The sequence below is a fragment of the Lemur catta genome, chromosome 9 (assembly GCF_020740605.2).
Source record: "Lemur catta isolate mLemCat1 chromosome 9, mLemCat1.pri, whole genome shotgun sequence".
Classification (NCBI taxonomy): Eukaryota; Metazoa; Chordata; class Mammalia; order Primates; family Lemuridae; genus Lemur; species Lemur catta.
Genome location: NC_059136.1, coordinates 86,441,067 through 86,463,590, shown reverse-complemented (window position 1 = coordinate 86,463,590; position 22,524 = coordinate 86,441,067).

The window sequence follows — 22,524 nt, the reverse complement described above, 5'->3', positions numbered from 1 at the left end:
AGAAAACCAGGGGCATTCAAGAGAGCCGGTATTCACAGTCACGCATTCACCAAGCTCCCCCTGGCATGTTGTTCTAGAAATGACTCCAGGTGAGTTCTGTGAGAGACTGACTGCATTCATCAATTCTTAATAAAGTTTTCACCAGGCTTACCAAGGGAGCCTTAAATGGGGAGAACAGCTTGTTTCCTTGACAGCAGAAAATCGACAGTTTTTTTTTTTAATTCTTTGTTGTCTGTCAAGAATTCCATAGAAATAATAGATGCCTAAAAACACAAGGAAAAGTGCATTTTTTTTTTCCTACTGCAGGGGTTTGCCTCCAAGGAGACCGGCACGAGGGAGGAGGAGGGGTTCTGAAACGTGGGCCATGGGTAACAAAGACCGTTAGAGGGAATGGGGGACAAGGTTGTAACCCCAAAATTGCCTTGCCTCAGGAGTCAAGGAAGTCTTCGCAGCCCCGGGACCAGCAGGCTGCTTGGGAAGCATGAAGGCAACATTTCAAAACAAAAGCAAACAACAAACAAACACTGCAGAAAGGGACACCTCCTTTTGCACAGCCAACCCCGGCCCCGGCGGCGCAGCCGAACCAGGCCTGGTTTTCATGGGTCTTGGGATCGGAGCGGCCTCTGAGGGCAGCGCCCCGGGGCGAGGGGGCTGCGGGCTGCGAACCCCTGTGCTCGCCTGGCACGGCCGGCCCATCGAATATTAATGAGCCATTGTTCCAAAAAGCCTGGCCAAGGGTGGCTGCGATTGACTGGCTGAGAGGACGGAGGGGATGGGGGCGTAGCGGGGAGGGCCCTAGGGGAGGAAGCGAAAATGCAGCTTTCAAGTTCAAAGGCTTATTTTGCATGAGAAAACACAGGGGGCTGGAGGATTGGGGGTAGGCGTCCCTCCTCCCCTGCCTTCTCAGCAAAAAGTCAGGATTAAACCGTTGGTCTCTGGGACACCTTAAAAAACACACACACAAAAAAAACCTCTTTCTTCTGTGTCCTTATGTCCAAGGGTAAAGACCAGCTTTCTACATCCAAGTCGAGAGTGCTGAAGGGAGGGCGAGCCGTGGGGCGCCCAGCCGGAGCCTCTGTCCTCTGCCCGTTCCCGATTCCATGGCCCGAGGCGATGGTTTGCATTTTTAGGACAACAGCCGGCTCTCCGCAAGCGGGAGACCTCTCGTCAGGCTTCATTACAGCACACAAAATGACACGCGCGAGCCTGTGGCCCACAACTAGGCTTATGGCGAAGCCACTGCGTCCCCCTGCAGCCCCGGCCCGCTTCTTCCCCCACCCGCCCCGAACCTGAGCTTCGCTTCGGTCCGCGCCCCACCTGGGACGCTTGGCCCCCGCTGGAAGCCAGGTTTTGCCAACCTGCTTGCTGTTCGGCTTATAAATTTCTGGAGAGACCTAGAAAAGAACTGTATTTGCCAACTAATGAAGTTCAGATCCACCCTTTCTCTTCCTTCCTCCATATGCTTCCGGAGACAGAGGGTCCATTGCACCCTCTCCTGAGCTCGACAGGATGATTTACAGGGCATTGGGAGGACAGATAGCTGGGAATACAGGCCCCACGCCTGGCAAGGTCACTTAAACCTTTTAATCACCTCCCTAATTGCAGTAGTCTTAGGCGTCTGGCCTAAACCATAACTGCCCTCTTAAAAAGAAATCCCACAGCAGACAGCTGCAGACATCACCATCAAATCCTATCTATTAAGAGCTGTTGTCATTCAATCAATGCACCTTTCCAAACAAGGATGAATCTGTTTGCATAGGCAAAAATAAGAGGGGTCGTGATGATTTGTTCAGTGCTGGCCCCCCAAGCATTCTGAGTCAATATTTCAGAGTAAGGATATATAAGTACAAGATCACTGAGCAAATGTATTTAAGGAATTATTTCGGTGGAAAACATTTAAGCCAGGTGGATTGAACTTGACCTTGACGTTCCAGTAAATTTTTCTGAACTTAAAATGTGTGGAAGACTATTCAATGCATCTATTAGTAACATCGGTGCCTTTCAAGAGAGCTATCAGGAGCAATGTGATGTTGGAAACTAAAAGCAAACCACAGACCCTGGCTGACAGTGAAGTGTGGGAAGAGAGATCAACGTACAGAATAGCAGCTCCTTCTCACTTGTAAAATAGGTACAGCTGCTGTAACAAAGAGACCCCCACATATGGAGGCTTACATAGAATAGAAATTTATTTTTCTCTTGCTTAGCAGTCCTTGAGTGAGCAGACCAAATTGACAGAGCAAGTCTGCTCCACAAAGTAATTCGGGGATCTAAGTTTCTTCTAAATCATTGAGTTAGCCCCCATGACAGCAGTTCTCAAACTTTAATGCAGACATTGGCAAACTTTTTCTGTAAAGGACTGTACGGTAAATATTTTAATCTTTGCACACAACATAAGTGTAAATTACATATCCTTCTTTGGTTTTGTTATTGTTGCAACTCTTTAATGATGTGAAAACCATTCTTAGCTCATGGTTGTACAAAATCAAGCCACCTAGTGGTTTTGGCCTGTGGTTTTGAGTTGTAGTTTGCTGCTCTCTGCTTTTGAACTTCAGAATCACCTAGAGGGCTTTTTGGCCCACCCCAGAGTTTCTGGTTCTGTAGGTCTGAAACTCAAGAGTTTGCATTTCTAACAAGTCCTCATGTGATATTGATGCTGATGGTTTGAAGACCACACTTTGAGAACCATAGTCCTACAGTGTGGCCTTTGTCTTCATAGTCAAAACTGAATCTCTTGCACTTGCATGCTCCAGCACAAAAGAAAAGGAAAAAAGAATCAAGAGAAAGCCTCTTTGAAATACATAGCCAAGAAATTGTACACATGGCTTGCACTCATGTCCCATTGGCCTGATCATAGTCACATGGCCATGATTGGTTGCAGAGGAGGTCAGGAAGTATAGAATGTAAATGGATGTTCAGGAACCCTGCTGCAACCCAAGGAGTTTTATTATTAAAGAGGAAAAAGGGAGAATGCACTTTGTGGAACAGTAAGCAGATTCTGCCACACAAGGAAAGAAGGGGATGAGTGGAAGGCCTTCCACACTTGGTAAAATTGACCTCACAGTGACTACCTGGGATTTAATGCACAACTTCTCTGCTGCATTCACAGACAAAAAATGAATCCATGGCCTTCACAAGGATACATAGCTGACAGCTGCCACAAAGAATAAGTTAAGCTCCCATTTCCTAAATGAATATCTGTTATATCTGCCTCTCATGATGCTAAAAATCCTACAAGTCCCAATTTATTGCTTAGAGTCCTGAGGCTTTTTAGTCTTAATGAGTTCCTAGAAACCTATTAACCATTTGTGGTTAGAAAAAATAATAACAACAAAAATAAATCTCTCTTTCATATCATATAACAAATAAATATCAGATATATTAAATGTAAATGAAAAAAGAAACCATAAATTTACTTTATATATATTTTTTAAATACTTGAGAATATTTTTGTAATCCTGGGGCAAGAATACACTCTACATGGCAATAAAGAGAATGCCAACAAGGTAAAGAATGTCTGATTTGACTACAATAAAATAAAATAAGCCATATACCTAAATATCTCTTAAGACAACTAAGATCAGCAGACAAATGGGGGAAAAAACTTGCAACAAAGTGTAAAAGCAATGAAAAACATTAGTACACCAACTAAGGATATAAAAGGCAATTCCCAAAAGAGAAATAAGCAAATTACTACAGAACGTAAGAAATATATTTTATTTTCATTAATAAACAAATATATTCACATTAAAGTGTATCATTTTCTTCCTATCTAGTTGGCAGATTGTTGTTTTAAATGATGATACACAAATTGGCAAGGTGGTAGGAAAAAGGGCACACTAATTCTGTGCTAATAGAGATATATTCATGGTTTGGTTACATTTAATCAAAAGCTTTAAACATATATTGAAGCAGACAGATTCTTAGGGTGGCCTTCATCACCCCACATTCTGGTGTTCATGCCCTTGTGTCATTACCACCCTTGGAGTTTTATTGGACCTGTAACTTGTGTCTAGCCAGTAGAATGAATGTGGCAAAAGAGGCAAGATATATGTGATTACGTGATTGTGTTACTCAAGATTGTAATACCCATCTTGCTGGAGGATGTGTCTCCTCCTCTTTCTGGCTTTAAACAGGCAAGCTGCCATGTTTGGGCTGCCTGTGTTGGAAGGCCCACCTGGCAATCACCTGTAGGTAACTTTCAGGCTACCTGTGGGAGCCAAAGGCACCCCAGAGCCTACAGTAAGCAAGAAAACAAGGTTTGCAATCCTGCGATAGCAAGGAAATGATTCTACCAGCAACCCCAGTGAGTTTTTAAGCAAATGCTTCCTAGTACAGCCTCAGATGAGACCACAGCCCCAGTTGACAACTGACACCTTGACTGACTGCTGCCTTTCAGAGCAACCAGCTAAGTCTTGCCCAGACTCCTGACCCACAGAAACTGTGATATTAAAAGTGTGTTGTTTTAAGCCATTAAGTTTGAGGTAATTTGTTATGTAGCAATAGATACTAATACATGTATATTACCCATTCACTCAAAAATTCTGCCTCTCAGAATTTATCTAAAGAAACTTAGCTACAAGAATACTCATCATAGTATTTTTTAAATAGTCATGAGTAATTAGAGCGGGAACATCATTGATTTTATCTTCTTATGCTAAAGTAGGGAATTCATTGAATCATGGAAAATCTGCACAAAGAAATATTATTCAGCTAACAAAAATTATGATGGAAGTAAATAGTATTTTTAAAGAAAAAAGATTTAAATATAATAAATGCAAAATATAGTTTCCAAACCAGCTTGCATAATCAATTCCCATTTTAATTTTTTAAATATTTATGTGTATATATAGTCCTTAAAGTTATATACCAAAGTGTTAATAACAGCTACTCCAAGAAGTAGGATTATAGATTTTTTATCGAAAGGCATGTTTACATATATGACTACATATATGTTTACATATATTTTTACAGTTGTCTATATTGAACATTTCATGTCTTTGCAAAACAATAACCTAAAATGGATTTTAAATACAAAATAGAGGAGGAAAAAAGAATCCTCAGCTTCATGTAAAAGAAAAAGCTGAAATCCTTTGTTAGGTTTTTTGTGGTTATTAAATATAAGATTGAAATGTCCCCATAAGCTAGCAAGCTGCTAACAATAACGGTTAGCATTTCTTGAGCATTTAAAATGTACCAGACACATGCTAAGAATATGGAGTTCATTTGTTCATTTCGTCATGGATAGAGGGTTAGATTCATCCCCTTATACACAGAGAGCAGCCTGTACTCTTAGGCAATCTACTATAGCACCTCCACTTTACTCCTTGTTGTAAGGCAGGTAGAAAGTAGATGCATCATGAACAAGGAACAAGGTGATCATAGGTCATTGCTCTCAAATCCATCAACTGGTTTTATTATTGCACAGCAACTCCCAAAACCTTGCAGTTTATGTTCCAAGAAGCCACCCTTGGGCTTCCCAGAGAGACTTTATTTGTTGTGGAGTCTACCACAAAAATAGAAGAGGCACTCACCGCACACTTTCCACTTGAATGACTGAAAACAACAGTTGCTCTTACAGATGCGTGGAAAGAGCAAAGATATTTCAGTATGCCTGAGGACAAGCTAAAAATTACCAGCTCCTCATAGGAATTACTCATTCTGCTGGAGAACAATTGAAGGTTAGATTTTTCCAAAATCTAGCTCACTTTGCAAATCCAAATTAATCTTGTTTTCATTGCATTGGGCAAGTCATGTCATACCTTGGACCTCTGTTGTCTTCTCAGATGGCTTTCTGTTACCTTCCCTAATCAGAGGCTGGTCAGGATGATCTCAAGATTCCTATCAAGTTGAGGGTATGTGATTCCAAAATAGGTTCCCTCATCTAGGTGTTTTATTAGTCAAAACTTTTAAAAAGGAAGTCTGAAGGACGTATCTATAACACTGAATCAATGAAGGAGTAAAGCTTTCAGAAAGAGATTAATATAGAAACTGTCAGCTTAAAAAAATTCCCTCTAAAGGATTTTCGTTTCATTAACTCTACACACTTTTAGCATAGTGTGACCCTCAACTGACCTTCCAGTAGCATCCCATAGTCCTGTAACCTAAGGAAAGTGTCCTATTCCTCCACCCAGGGCAAGAGAACCGCAAACACCTGCCCTTTGATAGATTGACCACAGAGAATCACTTCTTGAAGGTCAATTATATTGCTAAGTCAGTCTAAAGATTTTCCGTCTAGTCTAGGAAAGTACAGCAATGGCATCTGTTCATTCTTCAACATAGACCAACCCTTTACCCATGATTTTTCAATATTTAAACAAACAGCTCAAACAAAGCTGTGCTTCAAGTTAACCTTGTGAACTTAAAAGCCTGCACCTGTACAATTACTAATTAACATGTTCAGTAACAAAGCTGGTAGGTAACGGGTGACATTCACACCTCTTAATTGGTGCGATTAGCATTCCTTTTGTTGGCAACCATTAGCAGCTCTCCCCAAGTGTGAAATGCCACAGGTAAAGGGACACTGGCAATGAGTGGGGTAAAGGGGAAAGGGAAGGAGTGAAAAAAGTTTATAAAACAGGTTAGACTGATCTAGAGGAAAGAAGAAAGATGGTTCTGGAAGAAACTGGCTAAACTGTGGAATGAATAGAAGCATCAGTGATTTTATCTTCTTTATTTTTTGCCGCCGACATGAATGAATCTTGAAGTTTTAAAAAATCTTTTCTTCCCCTCATCACATTGCAATATGGGAAGACCCTACTTTCAGCAAATTTAATTATGAATGTGAAATTCTACATCAGTGTTTTTAAAAATGAAGGCGGTATGCCTGAGGAGCTTTTACTTTCCTAACAATATACCATAAGATTTACTGTGATATTCTGGGCGACAAATATCCCTGAGTTTTTAAGACAGAGCCCAATTATGTAGGACTTTTCAGGACTATATGAAGCATGTACTTCTGCATTTCTTGTTTAATCCTCTCTTCTTTTTTTCAAAAAAGGAAAGTAATAGACTCCCCTTCCAGCTCCATGAGAAACTTTCGTAAACTTTCTTATGTATCCAGTGTTTCAACTTCTCATCAATTAAAAACAAACCTCCCAGAAGGTATGGCCCTATATTAATATCCTTTCCTTTTTCAGATTTTAGCTTCCAGTCTTGGCTTTTCTATATTTTCTTGATATATTTGTCTCCTTTTATTTAAAAGATATGGCTTCATATTGACAGTGCAGAGATATTGCTATTCCCATGCAAACAGTTCCAATATTTCCTCATAATGGGAGGGGTCGTCAAGTTATGATCCTAGGACAAAAATTAGATGCAATATATTTGTGAGCTCCATAATGGCAAGAATTATGTCTCCTCCTTCTATAAATCACCAACTGCCAGTCCAAACATATACTCAATAAATAGGTGTTCCACGTGGAACATGGATGCTGATGTCTATGAGATTTTCCTCCCCCAAGTTTCTGTTTAACATTATACTAATTTATTTTTTATGTAAATCTTCTGGGGTGAATATTTGCAATGCTATTTGAGTTTTCCCTTTTCCCCGAAATTACTATTTTCCTTTTGGGAGTGTCTATGTTAACATAAAATTCTTGGTTTTTCTACTTTTACTTCATGGAATTGGCTCCCTATCACCTGGCCTTTTCATTCATTGAAATTCAGCTTCGTACTAATGACTTCATAGTTTTCCAGCTCATTTTGCCTCCTTCCATCCTCTCTCACCTCTTGCTTATCTTCCATCCACATTTCCTGTATGACATTCTCTTTTTAATCTACCTTTTCTGTTACCTATCTATACCAGACCTTAGGGACTTTAAATACCTACTTTATTTTACTCATAATTTTATGGGTTAGGAATTTGGGAAGGATTTGGCTGGATGGTTCATCTTGATCCACATGTTCACTGCAGTGGGTGCACTGGAGGATCCGTTCCTAAAACAGCTTCCTCATGCACGTGGCCTCTCATTCTCCATACTGAGTCTCTTCCTCCAGGGCCTCTGCACATGGCTTAAGCTTCTCACAGCATCATGGTCATAGGATAGTCTTACAGAGACTTACATGTCATACGGAGCAGCAGTTTCTCCCAGATGAGCCTTCTGCAAACATTATAAGAGACCCAGGTGGAAGCTGCAAAGCTTCATACTCATTGGGTAAGCAAGTCCCTAAGGCCAGCCCAGATTCAAGAGGGAGGGGAGGAATAGACTCCATCTCTCCAAGGGAAATGGTGTGCCCTTATGGGGAGGGAAGGACTTGATGGCAGTTATCTTGAAGGATTCAAAACAATCTTCCATACCTACCATTTTCATTGTAATGTTTTGCTTTTGTCCCTATTTCAAATTTGTGATAGTTGCCTACCTATCATATAGGTTGTTAATACACACACAAGCTTGTGCCAGGACTACATTCAAGCAGGGTAAAAGCGCCCCCATGTCAACCCCATGTGGAACTATTTAAAGAACACCATGAGGCCCTGACACTCCAAAGTTATCTCCCTTGACTAGCCTCTCCACTCCCTGATTTCGAGTCACCAACAGCTTTGTGGTGAGCATGAGGTCAGTCTCAAGCTCTCCTGGGACATGGGAGACAGGTACAACCAATCAAATATGAATACTTCTTAATCCAGAACTGCAGATGGATCTATTAAGATAAGTTTTTGGTTTTTCCCTGGGGACGAATAGCATGGAGTGGGGGAAATGGTGCTGGAGCAGCAGCTGCCATTGCATCGGGCAGAATTAGGTGTGACACTGGACCCCTGGGATGGTGGGAGGGTACAATATGCATCTGTCTGGAAGGAAGAGGGGTGCTGTGGAGGGTCATGGTTGGTGGGCCCATGTTGAACAAGTTGTGTGAGTGATGTAATAATATAAAATGTTTACCTATCTAATACCAAAAGAGTATATATTACCTGTCATCTCTATTTTCTCCAAAGAACACAAATAATTTAAGAGCTTTCCCTCTGCATATAAAAAGAGGGAAGGGAAGCCATCCTGGAGAGAAATTACCACACCTATCTTTCTCATTGTATTATATTATATTTTATTTATTTGTTTGTTTATTTTTTGAGACAGGGTCTTGTTCTCTTTTCCTAGGATGGAGTGCAGTGACACAATCATAGTTCATTGTAGCCTTGAACACCTGGGCTAAAGCAGTCCTCCCACCTCAGTCTCCCAAGTAGCTGGGACTACAGTCATGTGCTACCATACCCAGCTAATTTTTTTAAAAATTTATTTCGTAGAGATGGGGTCTTGCTATGTTGCCCAGGCTGATCTTGAACCCTTGGCCTCAAGCGATCCTCCACCCTCAGCCTCCCAAAGTGCTGGAATTTCACTCTTCCATTTGATATATGTCTTAGGCAGTCTGTTTCCAAACTACTAAGAATTGTTTTTAAATTGTGGAACTGGTCATTTATACTTCTAAAACAATTAATTTTGACTCCATGATCATTATTCTACTTTGTCTAGTTCTTCCTGTAGCAAAGACTGCTGGTTTAGTTACCTTTTAATATACATTCAGCTCTTCTTCTTTAGTTACAGACCCTCCAATTATCAGCCAGAATCATGTCACCAAGAATAATGATTATATTTTTCAGCCTGCCTTGCTGCCATGTAAATATATCCTAATTGTATGCAGACAGGAGTGTCACATATGAATTCAGAGAAGTCCTTAAAGAGGTGAAGCTGTCCGCATTCTTTCCTCTTTCCCAAGGGCATATGAGGAAATGTCTGGTGCTCTTGCCACCTCCTTGGATGATGAGGTGGAAATCACGGACACAGCAGAGCAGTAAGAAAAAAAGAAGCCTCAGTTCCTGATGAAAAAGATTTTGTGAAGCTGCTCTGCCAACTCTCAGCTCTACAGATCATATTTATTTATCCAAGAGATAAACTTCTACCTTTTATAGACATCGTTATTTGGATTTCCTACCACTTTTAGTGAAATCTAATTCTGACACACCTCTCTGCTGGTAAGGTTGGAGAATTTAGTCAGGTTAAAACTACCAACTTACTTTAAACCTCCCTTCCAACACACACAATATATAAACTTGCAAAGGCTAATTAAATTTCACTAGGGCAGATCTTTATAAAAAGAATAAGTAACATATGTATATATCACATCTGAATTTAAATACAGTATTTAACTGTCCTAGATTTTGCAATGTATTCATAGCCATGAGGGGGGATAAGAAACTACTTCATAATCCGTTGAGTCCTTGTAAATTCTGTTTAAATGTGTTTTTTAAATGTGATTCTTGTGTGTGTGCTACCAGTGGTGATGATTGGGAGTTCTGTATTGTAAAATAGTCCTCATTGCTCTGGGGAATGAGCCAAGACTCCATGTGTGCCCCTGCAGCCCCTTCTGGGGTAGAGGGTGGCTTTTGGAAAGTGTACTCAGTTATGAAAGCTAACGGGTTCTTTTTCTGAAACGGCTACCAAACACCACTGCTTTAGTTCAGTGTTCACTGTCCCTTGAAGTTTCCTCTCTCTTTTCCTTCCACCAAGCCTCACCTACCCAGTCTGCATCCTCCCAATACCTGTCAGAGCTAGCCCTTTAAAAATAGCGTCTGATCCTGCCACTTTACTGTGTAGAAACTTCTTTGGATTCCTTCTTGCATCTAGCTAGCTTGGCATAAAATGGCCTTCATTTTCTCTTCCCTGTACTTTCCTAGTCCTTTATCTCACTTGCTCTCTATTTAAACATGATGAGATTTTCACCTTTTCCCAAATATGCCACACCTTTCACACCTTTGGGTTTGGAACAAGCTATGTTCTCTGCCCAGAATGCTCCCTGACCCTGAACCCTCTTCCAAACCTCCAGGATGCATCCATGGGTCACCAGTGCTCAGAAGCCCGTGCCATTACTACAGGTGAGGTTAATCACTTCTTCCCTTGTGTGATTCTGCATTTAGCGCTACCCTCTGTCACACCACTTACCAGGTGATATTATAATTGTTCTGCCTTCAAGTCTGATTCCTCCTAATGTGTGAGACTCTGGAGCTCTCCCTGGTATCCTGCTCTGGGCCAGTGCCAGGGTGGGAACTCTCTATGTCTTGCAGAGTGGGTAGCTAGAAAGATGATTGAGACAAGTTTATCCTAATAAAAAGTAATTTTTGGCTGGGTGCACTGGCTCACACCTGTAATCCTAGCACTCTAGAAGGCCAAGGTAGGAGGATCACCTGAGGTCAGGACTTTGAGATCAGCCTGAGCAAGAGTGAGACCCCTTCTCTACTAAAAACAGAAAAAAAAAAATTAGCCAGTCAACTAAAAATAGAAACAAAAAATTAGCCGGGTGTGGTGGTTCACACCTATAGTCCCAGGTACTTGGGAGGCTGAGGTAGTAAGATCGCTTAAGCCCAGGAGTTTGAGGTTGCTGTGAGCTAGGCTGATGTCACAGCACTCACGCTAGCCTGGGCAACAAAGCAAGACTCTGTCTCAAAAAAAAAAAAAAAAAAAAGTCATCTTCAGTTTTTAAATTATAGGACTTAAATGGATACTTTCAACTCCCTGGAAAAGATATGCATAGGACAGTACAGGAATATGTATAGATATCCTATGTAGCCATAGTATCTTTCATCCCACCTTGAGGAGAAATTCAACATTCCTTAGAACTGAATTTTTCTGGAATTAGAATTATGGAATCATAGAATTGTAGAGCTAAAAGAGACTTTAAAGATTATTGACTCCAAGATCATAATGTAGAAAAGAGAAAACTAAGTCCCTAAAAAAATAAAAGATTTGTCAAAGGACACGCAGTTAGTGTCAGTCAGATCTGAAATCCTGGTCTCCTGACTCCGTGTCCTTCAAATACTTGAGTCATAAGTCCTTGGTTAAGGGGCAGCCAGCAGCTATGAAGCACAAGAACTTTAATTTCAAGTTAAATCAGCACCAAACCACAGATAAACCTATCAACTAGGTAAGATAAATCAGGTTATTTTTGAAAACTTTAGAATCATAGACTTTTAGAGTTTAAAAGTCCCTAATGTAGCATCCAGTCTGAGCCCCAGCTTTATAAATGAAAATAACAAAGAAGTAAAATGATTTCTCCTTTTGTACTCCTGTACCACAGGCTTATATAATATTTATTTAAAAGACACAGTTACAATAACAAGTACTCCTCACTTAAGCACTTTTGAGAACAAACACAACTTTGTAGAAATTGCCCCACTGTTGGGCACGAAGGTGAGCAGGTTACTGACAAGTGGCCTAACAGCTGCTGGTCCTCATTGTGCCACAGAATAAATGAAAGTTGTCTTATCTGGAAGAATGTGTAAGTGAAGATGATTTAGGGGAGCTTCTGCTGTATAAATGAACTTGTATATTCTAAGGCATTATACAGATATAAGGAATTATTGTTATTTCTTTTTGTAGTTCAAGGTCTGGAGTTAAGAATTATGCAAATGGATATTTATGATTGGATATAGGAAATGCATGACAGTTAGAAAAGAAACAGCCTAGAAACTAGCCTACTTTAAACCTAAGGCATCAAATTATAAGAATTCTAGAAGAAAATGTTGGAAAAACTCTTATAAACATTGGTCTAGGCAAAGAATTTATGAAGAAGACCCCAAAGGCAGTCACAGCAACAACAAAAATAAACAAATGGGACCTGATGAAATTAAAAAGCTTCTGCACAGCCAAGGAAACTATCACAAGAGCAAACAGACAACCTAGAGAATGGGAGAAAATATTGGCATGTTACACATCTAATAAAGGGCTGATAACTAGAATCTATATAGAACTCAGGAAAATCAGCAAGAAAAAATCAAACAACGCTATCAAAAAATGGGCAAAGGACAGGAACAGAAACTTTTCAAAAGAAAATAGACTAATGGCTAACAAGCATATGAAAAAATGCTCAACATCTCTAATTATCAGGGAAATGCAAGTCAAAACCACAATGAGATATCACTTCAGTAAGAATGGCCTTTATCAAAAAGTCCCAAAACATTAAGTGTTGGTGTGGGTGTGGAGAGATAGGAACACTCATACACTGCTGCAAACTAGTGCAACCTCTGTGGAAAGCAATATGGAGATACTTCAAAGAGGTACAAGTGGAACTACCATTTGATCGAGCAATCCCATTACTGGGCATCTACTCAAAAGAACAAAAGACATTCTATAAAAAAGATATCTGCACTAGAATGTTTGTAGCAGCACAATTCATAATTGCAAAGATGTGGAAACAACCCAAGTGCCCATCAATACACGAGTGGATTAATAAAATGTGGTATATGTATATCATAGAGTTCTATTCAACCACAAAAAACAATGGTGATCTAGTACCTCTTGTATTATCCTGGATAGAGCTAGAACCTATTCTACTAAGTGAAGTATCCCAAGAATGGGAAAACAAGTACCACATGTACTCACCATGAAATTGGTATTAACTGATCAACACTTAAGTGCACATATAGTAGTAACATTCATCGGGTGTCAGGCAGATGGGAGGGGGAGGAAGGGATAGGTATGTACAAACCTAATGGGTGTAGTGTGCACCGTCTGTGGGATGGACACACTTGAAGCTCTGACTCAGGTGGGGCAAGGGCAATATACGTAACCTAAACATTTGTACCCCCATAATATGCTGAAATAAAAAAGAAAAAAGAAGAAGAAACTAGCCTACTGACTAGGGAAAATCAGAATATTTCGAAAAAACATTCCGCTCAATCCTGAATATAATCTAGAATTAAATTAAGCTAGTTAATAATGTAAGTGACAATCAATAAAGTCTTTAATTTTAGTTAAGTGTTTGTTTCCTTTATTAGTCTGCTTTTAAACCTATCTACTGCCTCTGTGAAAATTTAGGTTTACCTATCTAACTAAAGAGCTATTTTTAAAAATATTTAATTGGCTGGAAAAAGTACATTGAACTCCTCTTTCAAATGACCTCTCTTGAGGTAACTGGGCTACTTGGGCTACTATTAAACTATAAATGTACCACAGCCTTCTCATGAAAGCATATTTTAACTTATGCTGAGTAGTGTAGGGTGAAGGGACACTGGCTAATATCCTGAGATTGCAAATCCAGGTATGTAAAATGTGGCAGTACATGCAACACAAGAGAAGGGTTAGTCTAGAGTTGAAGGGCCTTACCATATATGTGTTCTTTTGCTGTTGAACTCTGTTTTCTTTACTGCTAAGTCAGTAACTGTCTCTGTCTACTAAGTTGTTGAAGGAGGGTAAGAGAAATTAAATGATCAGAGGTGAATCAACTTCCAAGCATAGGGCATACTCACTGGCCAAGGGCATGGGTTTCTTTATCCCTTACCCAAAGTATTAACAGAAGCAAATTTCACACATTCTGTCTTTGTTTTCTAGGGCTGCCATAGCAAACCACCACCAACTGGGTGGCTTAAACAACAAAAACCTATTGTATCACAATTCTGGAGGCTAGAAGTCCAAGATCAAGGTGTCAACAGGGCTATGTTCCCTCCATAGGAAAGGGAAGGATCTGTTCCAAGTCTCTGTCCTAGCTTCTGGTTGTCCCTTAATTATGGCAGCATAACCTCAATTTTACTATAATGTTCTCCCTATGTGTGTGTTTATGTCTAAACTTCTCCTTTTTATAAGGACACTAGTCATGTTGGGATGAGGGTCCACCCTACTCCAGTTATGACCTCATCTTAACGAGTTTCATCTGCAAGGACCCTATTTCCAAATAAGTTCACATTCTGAGGTACCAGGGGTTAGAATTTCAGCATGTGAAATTTTGGTGGACTCAGTACCATAACAACCTCTCTGGAGGAAGGCGTCATCATCCTATGCCTTATGCTAATTCTCCAAATAATTTTTTAAGTCTAATAACCAGTACGTAATCAAAGTTAACCAAGTACTTAATAATAATAATAGTAGTCATAAAACTCAGGGTGAGTGCCATAAAAAATAACCGGCAAAGAAACAGATTAATAAAAATTGGTTAAGTTTGTTATTAGCCATGACTAGGAGCAACACCACCAGTAAGAAAATAGAAACTATCATCTGTGACTGCGAACATGAAGAGATGAAAAGCAGAGAAAATATTAAACAAACAACAAACAAAGTGAATAGACCAAGTATAAAGAGCACATGAAATCCCTTGTAGATAAGCATGTTTATCAAGTAAGATGAAATTTGTCCGAAGAGTGAGAACTTCAAAGAATAATTTCTTATCATACCTCAAACATCTGAGCACACTTTAACTTATCTTTGGGACTAGGAATAAACCAGATGGTTTCCCCATGGTAGTGATAGTTTAGAGATAAAGTTGGGTATGGAAAGCAAGGTCCAGCTGTCCAGTAACATACAAAGCAATGTATCTCTTTTATAGTGAAAAAGTTCAAGTGCACACTTTCATTCAATAACATAGGTGTCAAGAAATAAGCACTGGACTAAAATGTTGAATGCATGTGCCCCATATATGCAAGAAATGTTAAACAAGAAGTAAATATGTCTTAAAAGGTTCCAGGGATTCTACAGTCCTTCTTACATATCAGGTTGCATTTTTCTTGCTTGAGAATTATTAAAATGTATTATCTGTCCACAAAGTCTCCATTATCCGGGATTATTCAATAATTTTATGGATAGTTTAATCGCCTAAAGTTTAGTTTCTTATTTTTATAGCAACATTCCCAAGATGTATAATATACAGTCCCATGTGTTAGCAAATGGAACTTACTGAACTTAGGACCAGCTGTGTCATATAGGCAGATGATTTGGGACATCACGTTGACTGGTAAATATTCATAGTAAATCTTAAGAGTAAATTCTGCCCATTTATCTTTCTCTTTGCAGAATATGCTGTTGCCAAGCCTCCTACATCCCGTAATTACAAAAGGAATTACTAAATTAAAGGTGTAAAAACATTAAGTTTGTTATTTTGCTTTCAGTGAAACTGTCATCAGCTGTAACCTATTTTCTAACTCAGTAGCTTTAAATTTATAAGGAAATATTATCATCTTATCAAACTTTATAATATTGCTACTAAAGATCCATGAATGTAAATAACATTGTATTATATTTTCATCTTTTCATAACCACAAAAGAGTTATGCATCATTGATACTTTTCTACAACATCTGATATATGATTCCAGATTTTTGGTGACAGAAACCAAACACAAAGTAAATTATTAAAAAGGAGTTTATTAGCTCATAAATTTGGAAAGTCTAAAATTGGATATAGCATAGTTGGACCTGAGAATTCTAATGATGTTATTAGGTCTCTGTCTCACCATCTTGGAATTATGTATTCTTTTTATCCATTGACCTTATCCTCTCTGGCCTTACACAAACAGCACACCACCTGAATCCCCCAAAATACCCTGTACTCAGAAGAAGACAATAGTTTCCATTTTGTTTTTAACTTTTTTCCAAGTTTCCTTCTAAGAATTACATCTTATTATGTTGACTAGCTTCCAAGCCAGGTGTTACTCAGACAAAAGATTATTAAATAATTTCCCACTAAGTACGTTGATTATAGTCACTTTTACTCTGTATAACATGGAAGAAAAGCACATTCCTTTGCTTAGGAAAAGGAATTTTCTATAGCTATATCTTTATGATGCAAAACATCTAAAAGAAAAGCAACAAAACCAACCGCCCTCTCCAAATAACCAAACAACGCAGCAGTCTCAGTATTTCCAGACACCTAGGCTATGAAACCAAAATATCCATTTGTTGATTGAGTTTTTAATTTTACTGAAGATATTTCCGTTTCACATGGGCAAAACTCAAAAATGCACTTTTTGAAAAACAAGCAACCAATGGTGCCAAAAGAAGACTTGGCTTAATGGTGATTGGGATCCCACTCCAAAAATGCAAACTCAACCCACATAACAAGTACTTTATAATAGCCAGAGATATTGAGTTATTTTCTTTAAATGCTGGGCAATTATGGCCATATTGATGAGTGTAATTCAGTCTCAAAGCAGCGTTTTATAAATTTGATAGATTTTTAAAATCCTGTCCAAGTTAAATAATATATTACATAATAAAGTACATTAGAGGGAAACAAGAAGTTGATTTATGACAAGATTAACACAATCTTAAAATCCTGAGTGCTAGTGAGGTGAAAATTTTTCCGTATTGGACTATCAACCTGAAATGAATATAACATAGATGCTCATCTGTGTGTTATAGAAAACCGCCTGATATTTTTTTAGTTTATTGCCTTAGACATAACATTTTTTACTATACAATATTTTAATGTCAACTTAATAGAACTGATAGAATTCTAGTTTCTATACCAACTTGAGAGCTGAAAATACATTCAGATAGTTAAAACATTCATTTCTCCTCTGTTATTTGGATCAACAAATCTCAGGACTTTGGTATTTAAAATAAAAATGTGCAACATACTCCAACAATGACTCTCATTTACAAAAGAAGCATTATAATAATACTGTTTCACTCAATACTAAATCATCACACTGAGCAGTAATAATAGAAAAGGAATGGAATAGAATCTATCCTTGTGAACACAAGTGACACAACATTTTCTGCGCTGATCTTTTCAAATTTTATGTGAGAGAAACAACACAGGAAAGTCTGATCCACATGACTGAGTTGCAGTGGTCTATGGGGCCTGTTTCAAACATGTAGCATCAACATTCATATCTGCGCACATGATCTTAATATTAGCCATGGTAAATTCCAAAGAAAGTAGCATCAGCAATCCCTTGGTTCTAGGAATTTGGTCTTTTAAATCAAGCAATAGCTTCAGCTCTGTTTAAATAAACATTAAGGAGATTTATAAAAGATAAACCCTGGTGATGGGAATGTTACCCCAAGATCTCTTCTTGAATTTACACTATCAGGGCCAGCTTACTTCCCTATTGCTGCTGCAGTGAAGTCTCGTCTCTCTTAGACTTATCCTAATGTTTGTCACCTAGTACTGGAGGTTCGATTGTTTCACATACTTGGAAAGACTAATGGATAAGTCATTAGAGATCTCCTGGTCTCCTAATCACTCTCTGAGCACCCTACACTTCTCCTTTTCAGTATGTATCACAGTGTAATCATATATCCATGTATTTCTTTTCATTAGCTGTGTTCCTATAACATCATAAATTCCATGAATCAAAAGGCTATATCTGACTGTTCTTCTCTGTATATTTATTGCCTAGAAGCATAGTGTCTAAAACAGAACAAATTTAAAGTAAAAATTTGTTGAATGAATGAGGCAATTTCAAGTGGCCTCCTCCCAGATCTGCATAAATTCACATGACTTTTACAGTAGACAAGTAGGGATGTAAGTCCATGTTTCCCCAATTCGCCTGTTTTTGAAAATACAGGTTATTAGGCTCTTTCCCATGATGATAAGATTCAGGAAGTTTAGGGTAGAACATCAGCATCTATGTTTTTAAAGAGCTCCCTAGGTGATACTTATAATGGAATGAGTTTGAGAGGCACCCTGTAAAGGGTTTATATCACTTTAGATACATAATTCTGGAATGTTCTTCCCTGTCCAGTGGCCTAATAGACCTCTGGAATCCTCATAATTCCAATGCTTTTAAAAAGAAATAATGATATTATTATATTTCTTTGTTCTGCCCATTTGGAATTTCCTGATTTCACATTTGTATAATAATTTTGACTATTGATATGTGAATCTGAAGATCTCTGGGTAGCACTTTGGTTGAGGCATGGAATTTCATCTCATGAGCTGTGTGCCTGGTCTTTGAGAAAGAAACTTTCAGCTAATATGTAAGTCTAGCTGACCATGCAACAGCTGTAGATCAACATGATATAACTGTTTTTGCATGGCATCTTCTTTTATCCTAAGAAGTTGTGTTTTAGTGGCATGCAAAAACACAGGGACTTGTAGTAGACATTCGTTGTTCTATTCTTCCCAGCATCCCTCCCATCTCCTGGTAACAGAACCCACATTTTGCTTTGGAGGAACCATTTTTAATCACCTGTCATGGCATAGTTGAGACTGACCTCACCCCCAAATTTTAAAGTGGAGCTCAGTTGGCTTAAATCCACATGTCAATCCCATTTCTCTGGCCAAGGAATTGTTTGAAGACAGGGCACAGAACCCAAATAAAGCCAGTGAAATATGGTAAATATTTTTCAGGGCTTTTGGGAATAAATCTTCTCTCCTTTATAGAGGCTACTAGAAGAAACCTTCTTTCTTTTCCTCGTCAGTGAGGTGTGACGATGCAAGATCTAGAACTGCTTGAGCCATTTTGAGACGCTGATGACACCTGAGCGCTGTCAGCGGTCCCTGTTGGAGTCTGAGGTTGAAGTAAACACAAAGGACAGAAAAACTGAGATAAAACCGTCCTTGATGACATCATATGAGTTTTCAAGTGAAGTCTCAATTACAGCCAGCCTTGACTGGCCTTTCCAAGTACGGGACCTAATTAATAGTTTGAGCCGGGGACTGGGTCACTTGAAACTTAAAGATTCTTAACAGATGTAAGACTCATGACAATGTCAGAGTGTAACTCTCAGTGTTCCTTGCAGGAGAGAGATTAAGCTGGGAAGTCATCAATGGAGTCAAGTACCTATAGATGCCAGATCACCTTCCTGAAATATGGTTTTTGACCAAACCTTGCACATACAAAAATTTTTTAAATAAAACCTGTTTATCAGGAACACCATGACCCACTCAGTAACCATATTTTTCAAATCAGAAATCCATAAACATAACCTAGCAAAATATTTTTTTCTGATTTGGCAATTCACTATATGAAATCTCAGAATAACATAAAACATTGAAATCACATTTCATTATGTATTTCACTAATTGTCTTTATTGGAATGAAAATAAAATTACATGAAATCAGGATTATCTCAGAAAACTCAGGGCATATGGTGGCCATATCTAGGGAACATCCACCTTGTTTTATTGGAATAAATTATAGTTAAAATGAACACACTGCTAGAAAGGCTGTTACCAGTCTGCAGGTCATAAAGATAAAAAGAGCTAAACCAACCTCTCAGTGCTGAATTGGCAAGTAAAGAGATGCATTCTGCACACAATAGGTATGCAGTGAATATTTTTGACTGACAAGAACCCTGCTAGGACTAGCAGTGAGCTATTTAAGCCCTGCTGTTTCTTGTTGACTTTGCCAGCCTTGGCTGCAGAGTGAGGATTCTGTAACCATTAGCAAGAGCCCCAAGCTACCTCTCTTCTTCCTCCACTTCAAACTTTCATAAGCCACACAGTCAGGTGCTGGGCTCTCATCAGTGGCTGATAGATGCACAGAGTCTGAAGAAAACATTTTTGCATGGGATTATTTGTTGATAATAAAAATTCCAGTGTGCCTGTGTCAACGAGCTTATAACTATGGAATTTGTAAATATATTCATTAAACTGTAAAATGATAGTCTTGTACTGAAACTAACCTGCTTTTAACCTATGTGTTTTAGGCATCTGGCATCTAAAAATTCTGCTGTACAGCACAAATCAAAGTAGATGAAACCAGTTAGCTGAAAATCACAATGAGAGTGATCAAGTCTTTCAATTTCTGGAAGAGATTAAGAGAAATGAAATAGAGACAACCACTGAAAATTGAAATTATGAAATTTTTTTAAATGTATTAAGAAATGCATGTACCTATTGTTCATATATGTAATACATACACACTACACGCACACACATAGTCACAGACATTTCAAACTGACCTCAAGCATTAATCAACAAAAGATAGCAAAAGCTATCATAAGATAAAGGAGTTCAATTTGGGAGGCAAGCAATTGTATTTCCTGAAATGGAGTGATACACTGTGGCTCTGCAGAGTATCTGCAGAAGAATCAGTGGCGTGTATGATCCTTATATTTAAGCTTCACCATCATATGATGACAAAAGATGATCACATTTGCTCAAGTGACCAAATTTAACATCTCACATCCCTACTTGCCCATGAAAAAGCTCACCCACCCACCGCAAATGTCCTTGGGTATTTCTCAGCATCTCCCCTCCCACTGTCCATGAGTCTGTTTCTCATAGGAGTAACTATCATTCACTGAGCATTTATTATGTACTAAGCACTGTGCTAGGTGATTTGCATATATTTCTCCATTTTGTTCTGACATCATTAAGATAGTTGGTATTTTCAGTCATTTTACAAATAAAGAAACCAAGGCTCAAGTTCATAGCCTAATAAATGGCAGAGTCAAAACTCTAGCTGAATTTTAACCCAGCCTATCTGATTTCAAAGCTCATGCTCTTAATTGATCATTAACTATTACCTTTGGATTTCCTAAAAGAATTTTGGAATTCCTTCAATAGTTGTAAAGTAGTATATCCCAGCTATACAATCTAGTTCTGATATGTTTGTATTGAAATTCTTCAGATAATTCACCTAAGTTTAAAAGAAAAGGTACAATGCAACAGACAATGTTTGCATGACTTGTGGCTTTTAGAATTTATCAATTATAATTAGACAGAATCTGGCAGTTCAGACTCCAAGAGAACACACTGAACTTGAATTTTGCCCATTTTAGTAATGATTCACCAGGCTTTATATTTGATTCCATCTGAAACTCATCAGAGCTATATCCAGGACATTTCTTTTTTCTTTGTCTGCCAATTTCATTTGATGTTCTCTCACCCTGTGCTTTTCCTGAGGAAACACTAATGATTTTGGAAGACAGAGACTATGGTATTACTTAGATTTCTCTTTCATTCTTCTCTATACATTTCCAGGTTTTTCTTGTTTTTTTTTTTTTTTGGCTCCTCTTATTTCTTGTCTCCTTCTTCTCCCATATATCTCCTATACCACCCATTCTTCTCATGGTCCCAAGGTCATTTTTCTGTGTGTTCTTATGATTAGACTCATGGCCATGGCATGAAAGATGTAGGTACCACACTTTGAACAACATGGAGCTGAGACTTTCTATATGTGGCTTCTTACTAATTTTAAGACATCATTTTTTTCGCGTTTCAGCATTCATGAGATCAGCTCTGAAACAATCAGCGGTGCCTTTGATTTGGTGAAGTGCAGTACACGCCATCACTTTCATGACCATGGTAAGTGTTCTAGTAACTCAAGTATTCTTTTTGTTTTAATCTCCCTCCCAAACACAAATACATAAAAAAGTGTCTTTTTAAAAAATTGTCAGACACCTTTCTCTGTTTTCTTTTTCCATGTTCCACATGCAAAAAGACAGTGAGATCTGTGCTCTGTAGTTATAGAGGCTCTTTCTCCTATTTTCTATTGCAACAATTTTTAGGAAATAGATTATCAACCCTCCTTTTCAAGTCAAACTCCAAAGTGTGTTGTTGACTTCTTTTCAGGCATTTCCAAATATGCTTGTCTCTCTCTTCCGTCCTTCTCTCCCCCTCTCCCTCTGGCGTGTGACAAGGTGCTGCGTGCTGTAAGTGTAGGTTGCGGGAGCAGTACCGTGGGCTGCCGTGTCAGCATGTGCACTAGATGTACATATTTTATTATTACCTTTCCTCCACAGCCAAGACTGTCGGAGGAAACATGGCATTTTTTACAGCTTTCTGCTAAGTGTCAGGCTTTGCACTTCAGAAATATTTGATAAGTGGAGGCTAAGTGGCAGGAGCACGTCCGTGCGAAAGGCAGATACACAAAA